We start from the raw sequence: 25,667 nt of genomic DNA on the forward strand, positions 1-25,667 counted from the left end.
GGTACAATACGTACAAGATAGTAGGAACTGTATATTTTATAATTGTAACCCCAGACAAACTTTTTTTGGTGTCTGTGACAATTGGATTGTTTCAATATTAAAAGGAAGAATCCATTAAAAACCTGTAACAAAATAAAAATTTCATCCAGAAATTAGTTTGAACTACAATACATTAATTATTTCAGCAACATATCATTTTTTTAAAGAGAATCATTTTATTATTATTATTTGGACATTGTTATATTTTCCTTGGAAGTATTATGTTGATCACCATAACAGCAGTATTTTGACACTGTAAGGGTACAGTCACACATGTATGACCGCCGGGTGGACATATGGCAGTGCGCTGGAGAGGAGGAGCGGTGAGCGCTGTTCACCCCTCCTCTTTCCGTAAAAAACAGAGCCGCACGGCCACACAAACTGGAAAACATAGAGCATGCTCTATCCTTGTCCCATGTACGGCACGGAAAGGTGCCACACATGGCATGCTGGGCCGCCATTGCCGTCTATAGGGACGTATGTGGGGACCTATGTAGGGATGTATGTGCGGCCGCATATACGTCCCCTAGACAGTTGTGTGAATGAGGCCTAAGGCAAGGACAAGCAGCCACTCCCAAAAACTGGTCTCTATTAACCTTGCAGAAACACAACAAATACTTTATGGTTAGTTAAAATACATTTAAAGCAAGATCTAGCTATTATATGATAAATGTGGACACTGGTTATACGATTTTCAAACATGTCATGCATTGTCTTAAAGGGCAAGAAATCCTTTGAAACTATTTTTTTAATTGCAGAAATCAATAGTGCAAGCAATATTAGTAAACATTGTAGTAAATTTCAAATAGTTAAACAGCTTTTCCGTGCCTTTATGCAGCTCTCCTGTAGCATCAGGTTCCTAACTAAGTTCCTAACTTATTCAGTATCTAACTAAGTTTTCTTTTCTTTTAAAGAGATTAATGTGATCTCTTTGTCAGGTTAAACACAAGTTCACATCTTTATTTGAGGCCCTTTCCCTGGCAAAACAGAGTCAACGAGACTCAACAGAGTCTATCAGGAGTCCATCATATGACAAGGATCCACCCCAATTTGGCCTTATAGAAAAAAGGAAAAACCAAAACACAAGATTAAAACTAGTAAAAACTTGATAGTGTTGTAATTCTATCAACAATTGTTATTGAGGAAGAGTCAGGAGGCCCCACACACATTACATGGTCAACCAAAGAAGAAACAAATTGGAGGTCCACCTTATACTGTTGTGTTGAGGTTTGCCTGAAGCAAAGACAAATTACTAACACTTACTATCAACTGTTTCTCAATACCCATGCAAAAGAATACCAAACTACTTTGTCTAATTATACCTCCTCCTACTTCAAATTAGCACATCTACAGGAGTCCAGATGCCAACACTCATAGCTCAGGAGGAAAACATTCCATTAGTACCTGTGTTATCATTATGCTCCAGGGCTGACTCTTCAGTGTTAAGGTGGATCTCACTAGAGTTTGCCATCAAAACCTGTACATCATTGTACATACTACAATGATCCTGGACACAACCAAGTAGGTCAATATAGTCTGTTCTTCTGTGAAAGTCAATTACCTAAATTGCAAAGTTCTATTTAAAAATAAACAGTTCCACTGACATAAAGGGTCAAATGTAAACCAAATTTTATTTTAATCTATAATATATATATCAAAATGATAGTGTCATCTCAATACTACATGCCATGTCATGCCAATGAATAACAAACACTCCATTAAATCCTTGTTTGCAAATGGAACTCTATGCGAAACAAATTGGAGCAGGGAACAAATACGAGGTGAATAGAAATGGAAACTGACACTTTGCAAATGCAATCCAACTTGCAAGAAGCATATTATAGAGCAGGCGATGCAAAGCAGATTCTTGTATAGTTTGTAGAGAAAGATACAGAATAACTTGTTATTGCTTTTATATATATATATATATATATATATATATATATATATATATATATATATATATACATACATACATACCATACCACATACATACCATACAACTAGCATAATAGGTTTTTATTAATCAAATTATAAAAGATAGATATATATATATAATATTTATTTTATAGATTGAGTTACAATTTTTAATACAAACATTTTGGAGTGATATGTTCAAATACACTGGTTATAGATGGTGAGGAATTGGCTTGGCAAAATAATGCAATTTCGGAACTATTTTGACAGCTTCAAAGGTGTTCACCATGTAGTATAAATGAGACACACATTGTAGAATTATTTTTGTAAGTTTTTGTCTTTTGCATGATAAGAACAATTTACAAAATAATAAAGTTTTCATGTCTCCATAGTTCAAGACTTTCAGAGCCTACATCTGTGTTTGTTTTTTGATGGACAAATGACAATTTTTATTGGTATCATTCAGGGGTTTTCATGCTTATTTTTCATTGGTTTCATTTTTCATGGTTTTATTATGTTGTAGTTATTAAAAATTATAACTTTTTTAATGACTTCTTTTTTTAATATATTTTCATAATTTATTTTTACTTTTTTTTTTAAATAGCAAGACATTGAGGATAGAGCCTTCATTAGCCCCACTACTTGTCCTCCATTATAGACAGCACCGCAAGATTTTTCTGCCGGATGCTAGTGAGGGAGGTAAATTACTTACCCCAGCAAAGCAACTCATTTAACTGCTTTGGGTTGGCTCTATTCTCTGCCCCTGCTCTCTGCATGCTGCTATTACAGTACTATCAGCAATTATGGTACCCGGTAGCAGATGATTCAGCCCAGAAACACAATCAAGCTTTGCAATTCATGTCTTAATTGGGTTTGGACCAGCTAATTAGGATGTGAATAGGCAGTGTGGTGGAGCTAAGCAGTCACTACTCAGGAACTTTAAGAAATACATCTATCCATCAATTCATTCTGATCAATATTATCCCTCAACAAAGCAGGACACACATTTACATAGACTTGTGTTCATTAAGAAGGAGGGTCTGCTAGTAGTACAAGTATAAAGCAATAACATGATCATACCAGTCACTTATTTATTACCACTCCTACAAATAAGTAAGTACTCCCTATAGTAGTGGTTGCGAACCTATGGCACTGTTGCCAGAGGTGGCACTCAGAGCCCTTTCTGTGGGCACTCAGGCCATCACCACAGGACAGAGTTCACCAAACAGGACCAAATCCACCAAATCTTCCTGCAGACCCAGGCAACTTATGAGATGCTGCTCTCAGCACTATTTTAAAGCGACACTTTATTGGCTATTTGGAACTGTGGGAAAAGTGAGGTGGTGTTGAGAGAACCACATTATATTTGGAGGTCATCCTGCTAGACCCACCATTCTTCCTCTAGAGAGACCCTCTTTCTTTCAACTGTATTGGTGGCCTTAGGAGGCCGACACAATTGAAAGATGTGGAAGAACACGTAGCAATATGTTACTGCTTAAAATGCCGTGTTGGCACTTCATAGTTAATAAGTGGATTTTGGTCGTAGTTTGGGCACTCGGTCTCTAAAAGGTTCGCCATCACTGCCCTATGGGAAGGGGTAACTGTACTTTCCTAGACCTTTACTAAGTAGTTTTCCATTCACTGTAGCATTCATATGGAAATGGAATTAATGGGTCTGTATTGTTTGTGCGACAGAACTAGTATATTATCCAGAATTAAATCTAGATGCCATCACGGGACATAGAAAACATCCTACAAAATCAAGTAGGAGCTACCTAGTGTTGTAACACAAGGCAAGGCATTTTTTTTTATTTTAAAGAAAACCCTTTTCACTGTTTCTTAAAGAATTTGTATGATGCCATAAAGATAATTGTTCCCTGGCAATATATCACAATTATATGGTGTAAGAACACACAGTAGTATAAAAGTAGGAAAGATCATTAAAAATTATACAAAAAAAAATAAATCCATTGATTGTTAAAGATCAATGTATGTTGTTAACCACATACCATATCATCACTCGGCATTCACTACTACACATTTTTCTTTACATCCTACATAAAGCTGATTTTAGGTGTATGTAATACGTAGTCAAACTAATTGGTACGTTTTCAAGCATATTTATAAACAATAACAATTGCTCTATTGTGCCTTGGCAATATAGCAAAAAAGTGCTAAAGACCTTCTTAGGCATTAAAAGCAACCTGTTCCATGTGTGGAGTAAGATCATCAGATTGCAATGCACCAAAAGTGAACCTGTCATCAGAAATGAAGTGTGTTGTGAAGCAGATTAACGCCATCAAGATAATATTTCTTTCATGGATTAGTTTGATGGCATCGTTCAGAAAATCAACTTTCTAGTGAGTTATGAATTAGTTTTAAAAAGTCACAGAGGCGGAGAGCTCAGCATTGAAGTCAAGCTCTCACCTAATAATGAAGGAGATCTGGTTAGTGATGTGTCTGGATGCAGGACCATCAATTACAGTGAAGAGGGCTTTCTAAAGTGAGGAGACTTCAGTGTTAAACCCTCCGCCTCCTTCACTTTATACAACCAAATTACTTGTCACTTCAAAGTTTATTTTCTGGATGATGCCACCATGCTGGGCCATGAAATAGACAGGATCTAGAAGGTGTTCAGCTGCGTGATTACATACTGCTAGTGGTTTATTAGGTCAATTTCTGCTGACAGGTTCCCTTTAATAGAAGAACATTCAGAAACCAATGTATTCAAGAGATAAGTAATTTCTGCTGATTCCAAATCTATGACTCCAGTTGGAAATTGGACACCGAACTGAACACTAAGCACTGTGTGACAGGCTCTCCATATTTCAGTGAAGTCACGCATACTTTGAAAAATAGTTATGAGGTGCTGGACTGACTTTGTAGGCAAACACAGGAGTATCAGTACTATGTCACACCATACAGTAAAAAAGACAATGCATGGAGTTTCACATTCCACTATCAATAAATCATCTCCATCATCCCATAAATCATCACTGTCTTATTCAATGATGTGACTTTGTCTTGGAAGAAAACATTCAAATTCAAACAGTTTAGTTTCCAAGGGCTTGTCCTTATGAAGTCGTAGAATTTGGCTCACGAACCCGGCCAGTGAGTAAGCCTCCTTGGAATGAAACGCACAGTGGGTGTGAGAAAGACATTCAATAAAACAACTGCACGGCACAGGGGATTTTGTTTAAAAGAGAGTAGGAAACATTTTTATCAGTTTTTATAACGTCTTCAAACTACAGTGTTGTCCACAGTTTACGCATCCCTTTATAAATTTGGTGCTAATTTTCACCAATGCTCACTGCACAAACCTGCATCACACACAAAAAAATAAAAACCTTCCTCCATAAGGAGTGAATAAATTTTATTGTGGCATTGATTCTATGATATGATTTTACCAGACCTAGCCCTGGAGCAAAGTCTTCTCCATCCACAAATATTGGATGACTGGTAACTTTCTCATGTTCATGAGGGTCCTGAACTCTCCACATCAGATAATTTCTAAGGAAATAATGGCCAGCATGTTCAAATGATATAGACAATACTTTTGTTTTCGGGTGTCCCGTCTCCCCATTAAGAACACATGTACACTTAGCCAAGCATAGCTGTATGCAGAATGCCAATTTACCTAAAAGTTATTGATAAACCTTGGACACCTTTAGTCCCAAATAGTTCATGATAATTTATTATTGTAGTGGGTTTGTATTTGATATAAACAATTATTTCATCATTTAGCATGATGCTTTAAGACATGCATCTGTGGCAGAGGTTAAACAATCTTTTAAGCCAGTGTTTCTAGAGGCCACCCCTTTTAAAGTTACATTTTGTAAGGTTTGAAAAAATTAAAAGAAGTAATACTCACCACACTGATCCCCTGATGGCCCCTTTTTCCAGGTCCTAGTGACTGACTAAGTGGCATGTGTTTAAAGGGACCAATAGAGACTGATCAGTGAGTTCAGATATTTTACTGCTTAACCATTGTAAGTCTTTTATAAAAGTGATGACCTACAGTATAATGTACATCCATTTATAGCCATATAAAATTTGTAACGTTTCATAAAGAATGAACTAAATGAATTATGTCCTTGTTATTACTGTCATAGGAATACATTTTAACTACAGATGAAATCAAATAATCTAACACTGGCCATCAAAATCTATAAAATATAACCAGGGACTAACAACCATGCCAGACTACGACCAAAACAGAACAAGAACTTGACATCCCCCCCGAAGAGACCATAAAGTATAAATAAATGGCAGTTCACACTTTCAGCTGTGGACACTTATCCAAAAAACGTCATGTAGAAACATTTGTGGTTGAAAACTGTCATATGTTTCAAGCCATATGTTTTAGAAGTTACCTCCACTCCTTGTAGCACTTCACTACAAAACAAACGGCCCAGGAGCCAAACACGGATATAATCCACATAATAACAAATTGTCTGTTTCCTGATATGCAGAACACGTTACATAAGACACATGGACAAATTTTACACAGGGAATAATGTACAGTGATTCCATAGCTGTGCACTAAAGATTAACTAATACTATGCCAACTCTAGAACATGCATTCTTTTTATAGTATTAGCATAGTACCTGACTTGGTGCAGGGGATACAGATGAAAGGGCTCCTAAAGCCACGGGGAGCACCTAAATAGAAAAGGATGATTAAGTGGAATGATAAGATGGGGAGGGGATTTACCTAGGACCCAGTTAGGCGGAAATAACAGCAGTAATTCTACAAGTCGGTACAGTACGCTTTCAAAATCATGCTGGTGTGAAGTAGTGCGGGGCTGGACTGCCTGAGGGCAATACTAATACAGCAATGACTAATGACTAGGCCGTGCAGACAATGAATTTGGGGGTTGAAAACTAACAGGAACCTTGCACTACCTTGACAAATGGACTTTCACATTTCCATTCATTAAACAACCTTTGAGCACAATATTGGCCTGGGTCTCGTGGGTAATGAGCTGACACATGTTATTGTTTAGAAATAGGATATGACTTTTTTTTCTGGCTTCTAATTAATGGACTCGCACCACATTTATAAGAGGAGGGGCTGCCATGTCAAGGACCAGCATGATTATCCTGTGATTAGACAAGGGGCGAGATTTACTAAGATAATTTACTTCTGGTGATTAAGAGGCTTCCGCTCTTTTCCGTGGGATAGAAGTAAATCAACTTAGTTGCATTTACTAAAAATTATGAATGCAGAGAGTGGATTTTCTAGATCTGCACATAGGGCATATACAACAGTAAGTCGCGCTGATGCCGCTTGCTAGGAGATGACATCAAAATGTTGGTGTTAGATGAGTTTGCATGGAAATCGACTAGAAGTCATACAATGCAATTAATTAACAATCCGTTGAATAATGCAGAGGAATTAGACTGATCATGCTGGATTATAATGTCAGCCACCAAAACTGAATTCACTTAAGGCTAATGTTTTATATCGCACTGGGGAGGCTTATTTAGCATGACATTCTAAAAATCTGCTTCTCCTCTGATATACTGACCTGGAGCAGTCATACTGAATGTGATTAACTTAGTAACTTTGATCCATCTATACAATGGCTTCCAATGATACTCCAAGGAAAAGGCGAAAGAAGGCAAATAGGTGAATGAACAAGCATGTAGATTTTGCATCTAAATGTATTTGTTTTAACCTGTCAATCCTACTATTCAATGTAATACTAAGCTGTCTGAGCACATCCATATTCGGTTCCATTCACACTTGCATTACTTGTCTATATTCAAGGTTTTTAATATAAAAACAAAAACAATGCTGCCTGTAAAAAAAAAAACAAAAAAAAAGAAACAGAGAAATCTGACGCCATTATAATCGCCTAGATTTGTCTGGACCCGTTTGATAATAGATCATGTCAGGAAGCGAGTGTGAACGGAATCTAATAGAATTTATCATTTTGAAATTTTTGACATTTGGTAAATACTAGAAATCTTATCTCCCTAAAATGCAAGATATTTTCTTACATATTATGAACAAGGAAATGCTTTTTTTAGAGAAAAAAAACCCCTGCAATTCTGAACCAATAATTAGTATAAAATTCATAATGATTCAGGACGCAGCTTCAGGAATGTGACTGAGTTGACTGTAACTAGATATAAAAATTGTCACACTTATACTTCCCAGTGACACTTGGGAGACTGAAGCTCCAGAAATGGCCCCTACTGTGACATCCCCTCTTGGGGTCCTTTAATTTTTACCCTGATAGTAACAGTAATCGCCTGTGAATGAGAACACATGGGGCAGTGGCGTTCCTCTGCAAACTTATAATAGAGGCATCAAATCCATCAATGCTTTGTGTTTTATGTTTGCCTTTGCATAATAAGACATCCAATTTGAAAACTTTGACTTTGTCAGGTCCCACTCTGTCAGGAACGATCTGTCCAGAGCTTCATGAAATTAGCGGAGGCCACTTATGGCAGACATCACTGCCTATAGCAGCTTCAGAAAGGGATCTTAAAGTCGGAAGCTTAGTGGGCTCATAAAACTGTTGTTGGGGCCAGGAACACATAGCATATTTAATCTGCAAACTGTGCAAGTCTACAATGATTTCAGTAAGATCTAAGGCATGCCCTCAAGGTTTTCAGGGACTTGGGATTAGGGAGTTGATAAGAACCTCAGCTGCCCACAGACATGCTATTTCTTCTGCACTTAAACACAAATGCATGGAGACATTTGACTGCTGCTTAGCATTGCCGCTCAGGCTATATAAAAGCTTTGTGAGCTCCTTTTGCTGTCAATATATCAAAGTTAGACGCAGGAAAAGAAGAAAGGGGGGGGATCATCAAAGTGTGAAATTTCATTGAAAGTCCTTGCCTGGCTATATAACACTTTTTTTCCTTAGACCATTCAAATACCTGGAGAAAGTTGAGAGATGATAAGACTGTTGGAAGTATTGGGAAAGTTTAGATTTGGCACCCTGTTGGTTTATGCTTTTTCCCTCCTTGTCCATTGTGTACAGGTTTAAAGCACAGCAAGCTTATTCTCATGCATGAAGGGCAAAGGGTATTGTTGTGTTGTTTTCTTTCAGATTTGGAGAGTCTTAATGGGCATGAGGAAGTATTAAGACTCCTGGGTGATGTCTTGTGGGCCCTGACAGCAGGGGGTTGAGCCTGCAAAGGACCTCTCCGCCTGATTAACCTTTTTAGTGCTACAGGGGTTCCAAAAACATTGAAGTTTCCCTTTGCTTTCAACATGCAAACTGATTAAACCCTACTGTACTGCAAGTCCCTGCAACACATTACTAAGTCTGTTTTAGACATGGCCTGGGATTATCCATCCTGTCATGTATATAACACTGTAGTATAAGAGAAAAGCTGACAGTTCAAGAATGGCCACATTTAACCCTTCTGCTGCTGACCGGACTTCTTGCACTCCACAAGATAAGTGTACCATTTACACAGATTTAACACAGCCACATGTTTCTTTTATAAAAGACACCCCTAATATACATTTGGCATGCCCAAGGGTACAAAAATGTATAGAATACAGAGCTGAAGACAGATTTTTACTACTACTACTGCTGCTACCTTTCACTTGCATACAACTTATTAATAAAATTATAGGAAGAGGCCAGGCTATGAAACTTACTAACTACTGTATATAAAACAAATTCATTATGCACCGCCTATTATGACTTATCTAGCTTCTTAAGTGAGTGATGAGCAATGGACTTAAATATAAAACTTTGCTAAATTTATTATACCTTTATGTTTACATTTTTGGGTAGAAATAGTAAAATACAATACAAGGGCACACAGATTTGTTCCCTATTTATTGGTATACTTTTCCCATAAAAAAATTATCTTCTGTTTTTTTACCTTAAAATTATTAAATTAGTTATTTAAGTAAAATAAATGATAAAAAGTCCAATGTCCAATATTTTTTCATAGCCAATACCTACTTTTTTAACAGATTCTTATATTACACATATCATTTTAACTACACAGCCTAGTGTTCTCTTATGTAATATCCTGAATTTTTCAGAAATCATTTCAGGATTTTTAGTATGCCTGTCCTTTCCATCAAAATAATCTTGACACTGCTAATTTAGAAACTGCAAGGCCACTGTTAATTTTTAATAAAGCACCTAAATGAAATAATTATAGAATCAATCAACGCGGCACCTTTCTAAATTATAAAGCAATTACGTTAAGAAAAAGCTGCAAATTATTATTATGGGTTTAGGGCTCTGTGTTTTGGGGGAGTTTCAGCACCCCAATTATTGAGGTCTAAATAACCAAAAGGATAAAAACTTGAATACTTTTACAATATTCAAGACTAAGAAAGCAAATTAATGAAGGTGTGAAATAAAAGACTAGTGTCACTAGTGTCTTCTAAAATGTTTTTTTTAACTCTATGTAGAAACAGAGGTAAGAATAATATTTTCACAGGTATTTGATGAGATTTACTCGCATATGAAGCAATAATTTAGAATTGAAGCATAAATAGGAATGGATATTCTAACTGATGTGCAATATCAAAAGTTATAGTTAGAATGTTAAATGATAGAAAATGCCTCATAGTCCACCATAACACAAACACTTGGGATCCAGGTAGAACTACAAAGTTATAAAGAGTGAAACTCATATGTGTCTTAATGAAAATAAAGGGTCCTGGTCTGGATTCATTAATCCTTTGGCCCTACAATACTGCTGATCTTCCCCTGACAAAGGAAGCTAAAGTTGCCTCTTGTTGTGTGAACTTTCCTTCGCTCTACGCTGCACTATTTGTTATCCATTGGAGTCTGAAAAGAGCATGTTAGTAAACAAAGTAAGCACATATGCCACCGAAAACCTCAGCATCCGCTTGAATCTCTTTCTGTCTCTCCAAGCTATTTATTTAAAAGGTGTAGATCAGTTAATCCAGTCTGGTTTGTGGTGTTGAGTCTATTTACTTTACCTCTTACTCTTCCCTTTCTCTCTCTCAACTTGGAGAAAGTGAGTGTCTGGCATGATTCATTTTGACCAGAGTCCTTGTTTGCCCCTTCTGCAGAGAGCCTAGCCCTCTAGCCGCAGAATTCGGATAGACATGTAATTGTAGCAAGTTTGAAAATATTACTTGGAGTCGTAAAACTAAAGTGAGAGTTAAAAACTATACATCAATTTAAGTGGAAAATAAAATAATCTATCTACAGGTAATCCACATTTGACACAATCTAGGTGTCTGAAACATTCATAAACATAGTTTTATGCATATGATATGTATCAAAACCACATCCATTCTCTTGAATAAATGAATGCAGTCCTGATCTGCAAAGCTAAACTCATAACTCAAGTTTCAAAGTTCTTTGTGTTCACTTTCAATCACATCAACTATGCAGCTGGAATCCCAACTAATATTATACTAAGAATTGAAAGCCCCCAGCTCAGAGCAGCGGTGCATGTGCGTCCCCTCCCTCTGCGTCCAGATGTGAGAGCACTGTGTTAAAGATACAAAGTTTCAGCCAGCAAGGCTGGCATAAAGATCGGCTTTAGGACTCGGGACAATTTGAACTAGAGCCAAGAAATGCACGGTGGAAGTTAAGCTCAGCACTGTCCAAAGAAAAGGGGAGGGGGCGAGGAACTATACAATGTTCTTCAAAATGATATCTTCGCGCCCAGAATACTATCTAATCCCAGGGTGGAACATAAACATCAAGTAACTTATTCCAGCCAGAAAATGAACTTATTTACCAACACAATGATCCCATTCACCGAAAACTGTGTGTAGTTAACATGGATACAAATATTTAATGCACATTATGTCCTAATACTAGCATCAATCATAAAGTAAAGGAGTACCCAAGCTATTGCTTCCTGTTATCAGCCCAGCTCTGGGAAAACTTTCAATGAGATGACAGGCAGGAAGTTAAAAATAATGTCTGCCCCTCACTATTTTATCTGACATATCTCCAGTTCTAACAACCTCCAGGAATATCCTAACACTTTTCAGACTCTGTAAAGTTTAGAGATTTTAGAAGTCAAGATCCTCAAGGAAACATCCTACAACTTCTGCAAGTCTCCCAAGACAAAGTGAAACCCAGCAACTTGCAGTAAAGTTCCTTCCTCTGCCCCCTCCTTATAAGACACACAGTCTCCCTAGTAGCCCCAGCACACTTTCCTCCTTCCGATCTCTGGCATGAGTGCCCCTTGGCAGCCCAGCCTGAAGCCCCTCACTGAGCCCTTGGCTTTCTCATTCTTCTCTTGTAATGTGATCCTTCCTGTGACTCCCAGCACCCTGAGACACCCAGCCAGCACCCCATGGCACTGTATATACTTACATGTGGTCCCTCAAAGTTGTGTGCAGGACTCTCGCTTCTCTCACACTGGCATTTTCCTCCTTCCTCCTTCCCCGTCCTCCTCTTATTCTTTCCCTCCTCCTTCTGGCGTCCAAGTTTTACAGATGTTGCTTCTCTCTCAACTTGTCCAGCAGTCGTTAGGCAGCTCGGCGCTGTTCACACATATAGACTGCGTTGGCTGCGGTTTAGGGCTTCACACTATTTAGTTTGTGAGGTTTAGGACATTTTTAGCCGCTTCATTTATTCCCCCCCTCCATCTCCTTAATAAATGAATCCAGCGGAGGAGATACCGGAGGGAGTGGCATAAGTTGGAGAAGACAGAGCGGAGAGTGAATGCTCTGAGGGGGGAGGCGCACACACACACACACGTGTGGCGCCACCCCTCTCCTCCCGGGCATTCCAGCTCCCACTCAGTGTTCTACCTCGGAGCGGACACTCCCACCACAGCCAGGCGGGGAGGGATGAAGTGGGAAGGAGGGAAACACAGAAGCAGCGAGGGGATGCTGGCAGCCGCATCCAGCACAGTGAGAAGAGTGTGTACAGGGCACATGGACGGCTGCTGTATACAGCACGGGCTACACGGTGTTTCTTCAGCCCCATTGGCTCTGGAAACCAAAGGGTTAACACACTGTTGTAGTGAGGACCACCAGCAAAAGACTAAAGAAGGGTTAAGTCTATCACCTCCACCCAGCTGAGAGGAAAGAGTGGTCGTGTACCTCAGACAAGGCTGCCGGAAGGGGGGAGTTGTTCCCCTGTGCGCTGCAGGACTACAGCGACAGAGCCTCTGGCACATATGACATGAGGCCCAGCTAATATGGGTGACAGCAGGATATTTACTAGCAGGTCACACTGTAGTATTATGTCACCCTACTATGGAATTTCACCCATGTGCTGCGATAGGGAACCCATTGGGAGATGAAGATGGAACGGAAGAGCTCCCCCTAGTGTCCAATATTAGAATTAGAGTTACAAATAATTCACAGCTGTAGAATAAAAAGCCTAAAACTGCAAAACAGGTTCACACCATAATACATGGGTCTTCCGCTGTGTTACCTAAATATTTGTTAATGGATTTTAGAAGCCAGTTGCACCTTTTTAATTTTAATGGCATAACAAGACTCCATCTGAATCATGCACATATGCAACGTGCAATAATTCCTTTATTTAAGAATTCCTTTATTTATATAGCGCACACAGATTACACAGCGCTGCACAGAGCTTGTCAGATCAGTCCCAGTCCCCAATGGGGCTCATGATCTTATCAACCTACCAGTATGTTTTTGGAGTGTGGAAGGAAATCATTTTCATCTAAACCATTGACCTAAACTGTGTCAAATTAATGAATTGTGACGATAATTCAGAACAAAATTATTATTTAGTGATAGTTTCATGAACCTTTAACATATAACTATATTATAATATTGTATATTTTAATATTATAACTCCCTATACATCACAGCACAATGTCCATGGGAGGCCGATACTGTTGATCATAAAACAGGAGTGGAGGCAAGAAGGATGGTGGGGCCCCCTCCTCCTGCTCATTGGTTGGGACACTGGGGGTTCATGCCCCAGGTAGCCTCCTTATAGTCTGGCCCTGTTTACCCACACAGTATATGCTGCACATGAATTTATATACCTATATACTATATGCTGCCTACGAATATACATAACCACATACTATATACTGCACAAGACTATATATAACCACATACTGTATGCTACACATGAATGTGTATGACTGATCTGGCAGGTGTTGTGTAGCGCTGCGTAATATGTGATTGCTGTATAAATAAAGGAATTATTATTATACACCCACATACTATATGCTGCACATGAATATACACTGCTGATACAATAAAGGAACTCTCAAATAACAAATCCTAGATCTGAATGAATGAAATATTCTCATTGAGAACAAAATCACAAAAAAATCATCAATGGAAATCAAATTTATTAACCAATGGAGGCCTGGATTCGGAGTCACCCACAAAATTAAAGTGGAAAAACACATTAAAGGCTCACCCAACTTTGATGTAATGTCCATAAAATATGTCAAAATGAGGCTCAGTAATGTGTTTGACCTCCCTATAACACCCTTGAATGCTCCTGATGAGGTTGTGGATGGTCTCCTGAAGGATCTCCTCACAGACCTGAACTAAAGCATTTGCCAACTCCTGGACAGTCTGTGGCGCAAGGTGACGTTGGTGGATGGAGCGAGACGTGATGTCCCAGATCTGCTCAATCAGATTCGGGTCTGGGGAACGAGTGGGCCAGTCCATGGCTTCAATGCCTTCAGGAACTGCTGACACACTCCAGCCACATCAGGTCTAACATTGTCCTGCTCTAGGAGGAACGCTCATTTGGCCTATGAATACATATAACCACAAACTATGGCCCACGTTTACTAAAGGCTGTGGACTAGTTTTCTGTCGGATTGTGCACGTTCCTTTCAGTGCAAACTTGTACATGTATTTAAGAAGTGTCTGAGGCACATTTCTGGCGCACGCGACACTTTGTGGCACTCATTGAACTACTCTTCATGCCAGTGGCGTAACTAGGAGAGTCAGGGCCCCATAGCAGATTTCTGCATGGGGCCCCCCTCCTTCTTAAAAATATTCATGCATACATACATGTTTATACAATCACACACATTTATACACTTAAATACACACACATGCTACGGCTATTGTTACGCCACTGCTTCATGCGACACAAATTTCTGCATTGAAAGGGGCGTTCCTGTGCTTAGTCGGACCATGCGCCAGATTTATCATGCAAAGTCAGACGGAATTGTGTAGTAGGTCCCATGTTAAAAGTGCACCAAAAAAAGTGGTGCACTCTGTCAGAGCTGTGCAGGGGGCGCCAGAACGTCAGAAATCCTTATTCTGGGGCACCCTGCACACCACACAGGCAAACTGAATGTAGTGCAGTTTGCACTGTTGTTGGTAAATGTGCCCCTATATGCTGCACATGAATATATATAACCACATACTATATCCTGCACATAAATATATATAACCTCAAATTATATTGTGCACATAAATACATGTAACCACATATTATATCCTGCCTACGAATATATATAACCACATACTATATGCTGCATATGAATATTTATAACCACATACTATATACTGCACGTAAATGTATATACCCACATACTATATGCAGCATATGAATATATATATATATATATATATATATATATATATACCCACATACTGCACATGAATGTTTAGATACCCACATAATATATATTACATATAAATACGTATATTGCCACAATGAATGTACAGCACAACAGGGCGGCCATCATTCCGAGCTAGACATCACTTACTGTTTAACCGTTGTCACCACAGCCCTGTTCTGTTCTCTCTTCCTACGTAAATGGCATACCTTTTTAATTTTCCCGTTTACAGAGTTGATGTCTTCTGGGCAAGTTGTCTTTCCTAGTGGAGCCTTGTAATATTTCATGTCCTAGAAAAAAGTCTAGATGTGGTGAAGTTAACGTTAACACTTAGTTGCACCATTTTCTTATGTGCTCTGTTTTTACAGCTTTTGCTGTGCAATTCAGACAACACGTCCCGTTTTATTCTTCAGGTCACTGTGATCAAAAAAATACCAAATTCATGTAATTAAAAAAAAATTTGTATCCCCATATTCAGGGCTGTGGGATGAAAATTCCACCTCAGGTGTCAGATTGCAGACTTCTGAGGGGGGACGGCAGATCCCCGGTACTACCAGAAAAATCAATTAGATCAGTTTTTTAAGACACTGATGTAATTGACAGGGAGAGGACGAGAGGGCAGCGGCAGGGAGAGCTGGGGCTGGAGCCCAAAGGTAAGTATACGGTATATTATTTTTTCACTTGCCACATGGGAAGGTACTGGCAGTATATACACTATCTATGGGGGCTCTGGCTGTATATACTATCTATGAGGGGATACTGGCTGTATATACTGTCTACTGGGGGGTATGGCTGTATATATACTACCTATGGGGGGTACTGGCTGTATATACTCTTTACTGGAGCGTTTGCCTGTTTTTACTATCTACAGGGGGTCCTGGCTGTATATGCTATATTAATAATAATAATCTTTATTTATATAGCGCCATCAAATTCCATAGCACTTTACAAATTATAGGGGACATATACAAATATAATATTACATTACCGAGTATAAACAGTCATATGGAGCAATAGGAGTTAGGGCCCTACTCACAAAAGCTTACAGTCTATGAGGATGAGGGGGTGACACAAGAGGTAAAAAGCTTGTATAATGGTTCAGACATTCTTTATAAGGAAACAATATAAAATAATTTAATAGATAAAAATTCTGCTGCTTGAACCAGCCATCAGCTGCCATCTTATATACAAAGTTACAAAAGGTTACAGAGAAGCCTGGAGCTTGGTATATATCTGGTGTTTGCCAGATAACAGACGGGAGATAGGACACTGGATGTATTAGTAAAGGGAGAGTTGATGTTTCATGTTATAATACTGCCCCCTATGTACAAGAGTATAAATCCTATAATACTGCCCCCTATGTATAAGAATATATCTACTATGATACTGTCCCCTATGTACAGGAATAGACCTACTATAATACTTCTCTCTATGTACATGAATATAACTACTATAATACTGCCCCCTAGGTATGGGAATATAGTTGCTATTATACTGCCTTTATGTACAGGAATATAACTACTATGCCATATAACCCCGCCAGTCAGCACTCCCAGTATATAGCCAGCTCCCCCAGTATACATCCAGACCCCCTGTATGTAGCAAGCCAGGTCCAACTGTATATAGCCAGACACCCCCCCAGTATATATCCAGCCAGTCCCCACAGTATACAGCCAGCCCCCTGTATATAGCAAACCAGTCCCCCTGCATATCGCCAGCCAGCTCCCTGTGCATATTTCCAGCCCGTCCCCCCAGTATGCATCCAGCCCCCCATGTATATATCCAAACAGCCACCGCTGTATACAACCAACCAGTCCCCCCAGGATACAGCCAGCCCCCAGTATATAGGTAGCCAGCCCCTCCCCAGTATACAGCCAGCCCCCCTGTATATAGCCAGACATCCCCCCCAGTATACAGTCAGCGCCCCCCTGTATATAGCCAGATTGTCCCCACAGTAAACAGCCATCCCCCCTGTATATAGTAAGACAGCCCCCAAGTATATGGCTAGCTAGTCCCCCCAGGAAATGGAAAGCCTGCCCCCCCCCCAAGTATATAGACAGCCCCCTGTTTATAGCCAGCCTGCCCCCCACTTTATACAGCAAGCCAGCCTGCCCCCCATGTATACAGCTATCCAATCTTCCCCCGCCCCTCAGTATACACCTAGCTGCCCCCCCGTATACAGCTAGCCTGCCCCCTCCACTGTATACAGCCAGCCTGCCCCCTGTATACAGCCAGACACTCTATCACTGCCGGCCGGACTGTATCAGCAGAGCTCTGGGGGAGCGTCGGAAAGGTGAGTACTTTTCTTTTTCTTTTCTGACCCCATCGCCCCAGACTGATCGGCCCACCAGGATTTCTCCCGGTGGGTCATATGGCCAGTCCGCCCCCGTTCCTTGCATCAGGGTTGATTGGACACTGAAAGTTATTGTGTTAAATTTTGTTGGTGGACAGTATATACAGCTTGGAATTCCTCTGCACTAATTTTTTTTTCCCTGAAAGGTAAAAAAAAACTAAAATAAAAAATCTTATAGTTGCAATTCCTAAACTGCATGGCATCAGCTATGGGCCGATAGAGAAAGACAGGCAGAGGAATCTGACTGGCGTTTTCTGTGTACCTGAACTAACCTACCTAGCTGACTATGATAAGCCCATGCACTGCCTCATTGAGACAAGAAAGACGCCGTCTGAAGAAGCAGTGTTTCTATTGTATTTTATAGGACATTGCAATAGCCGTCTCAATTGCATTCAAGGAGGGAATGTTGAAAAAACACGCTCCTTTTCCAAGCATGTAATCTAGTTAGATTGGGATTTATAAATTCTTCTGGAATTTTGTTATCTGCCAGATCTCACCTGTGTAGTAACAAGGAGGAAATTAATGTTGTGATTGACTTTGGTTTGGCCCTAAACTTGAATGATGCTAACTCTTCGGAGATAAAAAAGCTGACCCATCCTCTTCCTATTTTGGTAGTTGATAACTCTCCTTTAGGATTAAAGACTATAACTCATTCTGTTGAAAATTTTGATTAGTTTTTTTAAAACTGATCACCAGGAAAAGACTTAACTGTTTATCCTACCTAATTTACTTACCAGTATTCTACTAGGACTGCCTTGGCTGAGGAGACATAATCTTGTCATAGACTGATCCAAAAATTTTATTTTGTCCTGGGGTAAAGAATGTAAAGAAAATTGTAATAACGCCAAAATTGCCACAGTATCTGAATTCTTTCTACCTGCTGAAATATCAGACTTCCATGATGTGTTTAGTGAATCAGAGTCTAAAACCTTGCCACCTTATTGGTATTATGACAGTTCAATTAAATTTATCCCTGGGGCATCTATGCCCCAGAGTCGATTTTTTAACATGTCTATACCGGTACGTGAGGCACTAAAAGAGTATTTAGCCAAAAGTTTGGAGGCAGGTCACATTAGACCCTCAAAATCTCCTGTGTCAGTAGGGTTTTTCTTTGTGAAGAAAAAGGACGGATGCCTACGTCCGTGTTTGGATTTCCGGGAAATCAGCAAGGTTACTGTGAGAAACCCCTACCCTTTGCTTTTAATTCCACAGCTATTTATTCAGGTGGATGGGGCCAAGTGGTTCTCTAAAATTGCTCTAATAAGTGATCTTAAAAAAGGTTACATGTTCCAAAATACACATTTCTCGCAACAAGCCCAAATTTGTCAGCCAAAATATAAAAAAGTTAGAATTTGCATTTGAAAAGACGGTGATGCAAAAATTTGTTCGGAGATTTGAATTTTTTTGTATTGGGAAAAAAATAAAAAATCTATATAAATGAAGTATCTCTGTAATCGTGGTGACTCATAGAATAAAAATAATATATTATTTTTTATGGTATGGTGAACAGCCAAAAAAAAAAACTAAAAAAAATCATACCAAAAATGTATGATTTTCATTTACTCCTCCAACAAAGAGTTTATGAGTTTATCTTATGAATTAGCTATAGACATGCCAAAATTATGTACCAGAAAAGTGCATCTCATGTGGCTAAAAAATAAATGCCCACATTCAAAAAAGAAAAAAATTATAGACTGTTCAATGTGACAATGCAAATCTGCTTTGGATGGCGCCCCCTTCCATTCTATGCCCGGCCGTGTTCCCATACAGCAGTTTACCGCCATATATGGGGTATCAGTGTACTCAGGAGTAATTGGCTAGCCTTTTTTCATTTAATCCATTGCAAATGTTTCATTTTCTGCCCAAAATTAATGTATTGTCCAAAAATATTACAATTTGTAGAACACACATATTTTGTGTCAACCCCTGTAACACATCTAAAGGGTAGACAAAGTTCTTAAAAGTGCTTTTTCATACGTTGAAGGGTATAGTTTCCATATTGGGGTAATTTACAAGTCTTGCTATTATTTAGGCCTAAAGTTGAACAGATCCCTTGAAATACAGGCGGTCCCCTACTTAAGAACACTCGACTTACATACAACCCCTAGTTACAAACGGACCTCTGGATGTTGGCAATTTACTGTACTTTAGCCCTAGACTACAATAAAGAGCTGTAACAGTTATCAAAGGTGTCTGTAATGAAGCTTTATTGTTAATCCTGATTCTAATGACAATCCAACATATTTAAAATCCAATTGTCACAAAGACCAAAAAAAATTTGGCTGGGGGTTACAATGATAAAGTATACAGTTTCGACTTACATACAAATTCAACTTAAGAACAAATCTACAGAACCTATCCTGTATGTAACCCGGGGACTGCCTGTACTGGGTTTGGAGTTTTTGCAAAAAATGTGAAAAGGCTACCGGAATTCTAAGCCTCATAACATCCTAGTAAAATACGTGGAATCTTAAAAATCATGCCAACATAAAGCAGACATTTTGGAAATGTAAGTTATGAATTAATTTGGTTGCTATGACTTTCTGCTTCAAAAGTAGACAATTTAACTAAACACAAAAGATATTATCCAAATTTTTAAACTAATTTTAACCCCTTAACGCTGAAGCCACTTTTCACCTTCCTGACACGGACCATTTTTTAAAATCTGACATGTGTCTATTTAAGTGGTTATAACTTTGGAACGCTTTAACATATCCAGTTGATTTTGAGATTGTTTTTTCGTGACACATTGTACTTCATGCTGGTTGAGAAATTTAATAAATATATTTAGTATTTATTTATGAAATAAATGGAAATTTGGCAAAAATTTTGAAAAAAACAATGTTTTCCAAATTCAAAATTTTCTACTTTTTGGAAAGTTGGTCATATCACTAAAATAACTTGATAACTAACATTTTCCATATGTCTGCTTTAACTTGGCATCATTTTTCAAACATCTTTTCCTTTATTTTGGATGTTAGGAGGCTTATAACTTTAGGTGCAATTTTTCAGATTTTCACGAAAATCATCAAAACCTACTTTTGGAGGGTCAGTTTAGTTAGAAGTGACTTTATAAGGCCTACATGACAGAAAACCCCCACAAATGACACCATTTTAGAAACTACACCCCTCAAAATATTCAAAACAACCTTTGGGAATTTTGTTAACCCTTTGAGCGTTTCATGAGCGTGAAAGATAAATGAAAGTGAAATTAGAGAAATGTAATTTTATCTTACTATAGATTCATTGAACACTAAAATTTGCACCTTCACAATGGGTTAAAAAGGAAAATGCATTTTACAATGTTGAGGGCAACTCCTCTTGAGTATGCCAATACCCATTTTGTCACTGTACCCTGCTGTACGGGCACAGGGGGGCACTTGGAATGGAAAGAGCGTTGTTTCGTTTTTGCAGGGTAAATATGGCTGAAAAAGTTTACATGTGTCAGGATGCATTTGGAGAGCCATAGTGGTACCAAAACAGAGGAAAGCCCCAACATGAGACACCATTTTGGAAAGTACACCCCTTGGAGAGTTTAGCAATGTGTAATTTGTGTATTTTCCCCAACAGGTGTTTGATTCAATTAGGCCCCAAAAGGGAAAAAAGGTGAAAATTTTCTCAAAAAAGTAACTTTTACCCCAAATTTTTGTAAGTCACAAGGGATAAAAGATGAAACAACCCCATAAATGTGTAAAACTATTTCTCCTAAGCACAGAACTGCACCACTTTTGCATATAAAGTGTTGTATGGGTGCAAAGTAGGGCTCAGAAGGGAAAGAGGGGCTTTGGCCTTTTAGAAGCCAGATTTAACAATCATCCTTTACATGTGTCAGGATGCATTTGGAGAGCCCTAGTGGTACCAAAACAGAGGGGAACCCCAACAAGTGTCACCATTTTGGAAAGTTCACCCTTTGGAGAATTCAGAAAGGTGTAATATGTGTATTTACCCCTACAGGTGTTTGCTTCAATTAGGTCCCTAAAAGGAAAAAGGTGAACATTTTCCCAAAAAAGTCACTTTTACGGCTAATTTTTGTATCCCATAAGGCATTAAAGATGAAACAACCCCAAAAAATGTGTACTAGCATTTCTCCCGAGTATAAAATTGCCCCACACATGCAAATAAAATGTTGTATGGGTACGCAGTGAAGCTCAGAAGGGAAAGAGGGGCGTTGGCCTTTTAGAAGCCAAATTTGACAGACATCCTTTACATATGTCAGGATGCATTTAGAGAGCCGTAGTGGTACCAAAACAGAGGGGAACCCCAACAAGTATCACCATTTTGGAAAGCACACCCCTTAGAGAATTTAGCAAGGTGTAATATGTGTATTTGTCCGTAAAGGTGTTTGATTTAATTAGGACTTAAATAGATAAAAGGTGAACATTTTCTTATAAAGGTCATTTTACTCCTAATTTTATATAGCCACAAGGGATAAAAAAATGTAATAACCCCTCAAAATGTGTATACCTATTTCTCTCGAGTGTAGAAGTACCTCACATGTGTATATAAAATGTTGTATGATAAATCAGAAAGAACCATGTGCTATACCAAGAATACAAATTTTATTAATACATAGAAAAACACACCAAAAAAAGGGGAATAAAAACATTTAAAAAGGAACACAGTCCTCTATACATAACCAGAGGGAGGGTAGGGTATATGATAAGTACCCATAAAGACCAACCCCCTATACAGCCCCCAAACCTTTTAAACCTGTCCAGCAAATGCAGTACAACAAGTAACAAGCCAAAAAAAAAGGTATATGCCAGAAGTACCAATGGAATGTGCTGCCCTGCGAAGGCAGGGGAGCCAATATAGCAAAAGGTAAAGTATGTGCAATGATAGTTACCAATAGGCGCTGGGCTGGCAGGGAAAAAGGGGGAGAATGCCAGCCCAGCGCCTATTGGTAACTATCATTGCACATACTTTACCTTTTGCTATATTGGCTCCCCTGCCTTCGCAGGGCAGCACATTCCATTGGTACTTCTGGCATATACCTTTTTTTTTGGCTTGTTACTTGTTGTACTGCATTTGCTGGACAGGTTTAAAAGGTTTGGGGGCTGTATAGGGAGGTTGGTCTTTATGGGTACTTATCATATACCCTACCCTCCCTCTGGTTATGTATAGAGGACTGTGTTCCTTTTTAAATGTTTTTATTCCCCTTTTTTTGGTGTGTTTTTCTATGTATTAATAAAATTTGTATTCTTGGTATAGCACATGGTTCTTTCTGATTTATTGTATTAATGTTTCATGTGCCCATTTGGAGCATTTGTTATATATATTGTTCCCCTTTGTGGTTTGTATAAAATGTTGTATGGGCGCACAGTAAAAGGAAAGGGGAATGTTTGCCTTTTAGAAGCCAAATTTGACAGAAATGTTTGACATGCATTTGGAGAACCCTAGTGGTATAAAACAGATAAGAATCTGAAAAGTGACCCTAATCTTTGAATGCACACCCCTTAGAGAATTTTTCAATGTGTAATATATGTATTTGCCCCTACAGGTGAATGATCCAATTAGGCCCGAATCATTAAAAAGGTGAAAATTTTCCTATAAATGTCACTTTACCCCTAATTTATGTAAGCCACAAGGGATAATATATTAAATAACCCCAAAAAAGGTGTAAAACTATTTCTCCCGAGTGTAGAAGTACCCCACATGTGCATATAAAATGCTTTATGGGCGCACAGTAGAGGAAAAGAGGGATGTTTGTCTTTTAGAGGCCAAATTTGTAATAAATCCTTCACATGTGTCAGGATACATTTGGAGAGATGTAGTGGTACCAAAACAGAGGAAAACCCGAAAAGTGACCCTAATTGTTGAATGTACACCCCTTGGGGAATATAGCAAGGTGTAATATGTGGTATAGTGTAATACACGTGGTGAAATGAGCATTTTGAACATATAGGTGGTTTCCAAATATGATGTGCAATGAAGTCCGAGATGGAAATTGCAATTATTTCTGGAAAGTTCAGTGCCCGTTATGTGGCGCCCCTTATGAAATAATGGAGGGGTATAGGGAGCAACGGGACATAACAGTTGTTACAATTATTCATTTTACCAAAATTAATTCACAATAGGTTGGGCGTGAATTGTGAATGTCTAGTGTATAAGGAGGTAGAATAGACCAGGGGACCAACTAAACTTTTGTCACTCTGGAGTTGTCGCAAGTCTCTTAGTAGTATGTAGTGTCCATCCTTACTCCTCTTTTGGAACAGACTCTTTATTGAGTCCTACCATTAGAAGCAGCAGAATTCACCGGGAAAATGCTGTCCTGGCAAAACACAGGAACATCTAAACCAGAGGTACTGGGGCCCGTCCTTCTTGTCCCAATATTAGTTTCCTAATATCTTCCTCTTGAAAACAGAGAAATGATACGGCAGGACATGCACATTGGAACAGCTCATAGGAGTTGTACAGCATAATCTGTACAATGTGCACGGCCAGCACTTTTGTACCATATCTTGGTTTTTCGTAGGGAAATTATCGCCAAGTGTTGCTCTTATTCACCCTAGCGATGCCCATTGTGACGAATATTGCTGCTTTTGGCTGGACCATATCGACCAGCAAATAGCGACAAACATGGACAGAGGGGGGCAACAAAACCCCTCTGGACCGCAAGGCAAAATTGGTGGCTGTCAGGAACAGCCGCCACCCTGCCCCGATCACCGTGTCTATAGACATGGTGACCGGTATTACTGACGTCATAAGTAAATTCGCTGCTATCGGCTCGTCTGAATTGATGAGCCAGTAGCAGCGATAATAAACTGGGGGTGTGTGGGGGGGACGTAACCCTTCTGGTCCATGGGGCAGGATGGATGGCTGTCAGGAACAGCTGCCGTCTTACCCCGATCAGTGAACAGCCGCCGTCTTACCCTGACCGGTGTTGGAAAGTCACTACCCGCCGCACCGTTCTATAACAACGCTCGTTGGGAATAGGCTATATAATCTTTATTTATTTTTTTAAGCAATTTAGACAAATAAGGGCTTATTTTTTGCGAGACGAGATGCACTGTAAAAAAAACCTTAATTTTAGTGGGTTTTTAGCTTATTGAAGAAATTTTATTAACTTTTTACGTGTGGAGGAAAATAAAATCATCAATTCTTGTTTTGGATTTTTAGCATTTTTTGGGGGGGTGTTCACTGTAGCATAACAATAATATATTATCTTTATTCTACGGATCACTACGATTACGGTGATACCTCATTTATATAGTTTTATTTTTATTTGTCCAATTTTATTGAAGGAAAACTAGAATAGAAAAAATTGCATTTGTTTTAGTATTGCCATTTTTATAGCGGCATAATTATAGTATTTTTTAGTTGACGGAGCTGGTTGTAAGCTTATTTTTTGCGTGACAAGTTGCTCTTTTTATTGGTATCATTTTGGTGCTTGTAACTTTTTCGGATCACTTTTTAGAACATTTTTTGTAAAGCAATTTGATAAAAAGTTTTAATTTTTGGCAAGTTTTTGGTTTTTTTTTTTTACCACGTTCACCGAGCGGGTCCAATTATGACTAGGATTTATTGTACAGATTGTTACGGACGCAGCGATACCAAATAAGTGGGGTTTTTTCGTGATTTAGTGTTTTTTATACTTTATTACTTGTGTAAAGGGAAATGTGGTGTTTGGGGGGACTTTCACTTTCTTTTATTATTTATTTTTATTGTAAAAAACGTTTATTTATTTATTTTTACTTTTTTTACAGATACTGACATCTAAGCTTGAACAAGTGATCTTCTGATCACTTGTTCAAGCTTTTTTACAGGTTACACAGTGCAATACAGATGTATTGCACTGTGTAATGTAAGACACTGAGCATGCTGCGCATGCCCAGTGTCTTACAGCCGG

General features: G+C 38.8%; 1 protein-coding gene across 4 annotated transcripts in view; it reads right to left on the minus strand.

Annotated features, from left to right (window-relative positions):
• GLI3 (GLI family zinc finger 3) overlaps positions 1-12,665 on the minus strand; it is a 138,273-nt gene extending 125,608 nt beyond the window's left edge. For 2 of the 4 annotated variants that reach the window (XM_072153337.1, XM_072153336.1), the window contains exon 1: positions 12,258-12,663. The gene's annotated coding sequence lies outside the window, so the exon portion shown is untranslated. Of the gene's footprint in view, positions 1-12,257 lie in introns of all 4 variants that reach the window. The other 2 variants (XM_072153335.1, XM_072153338.1) reach the window with 2 other exon arrangements.
• Positions 12,666-25,667: the final 13,002 nt, after the last annotated feature.

Source organism: Engystomops pustulosus, chromosome 5 (genome assembly GCF_040894005.1).
Source record: "Engystomops pustulosus chromosome 5, aEngPut4.maternal, whole genome shotgun sequence".
NCBI lineage: Eukaryota > Metazoa > Chordata > Amphibia > Anura > Leptodactylidae > Engystomops > Engystomops pustulosus.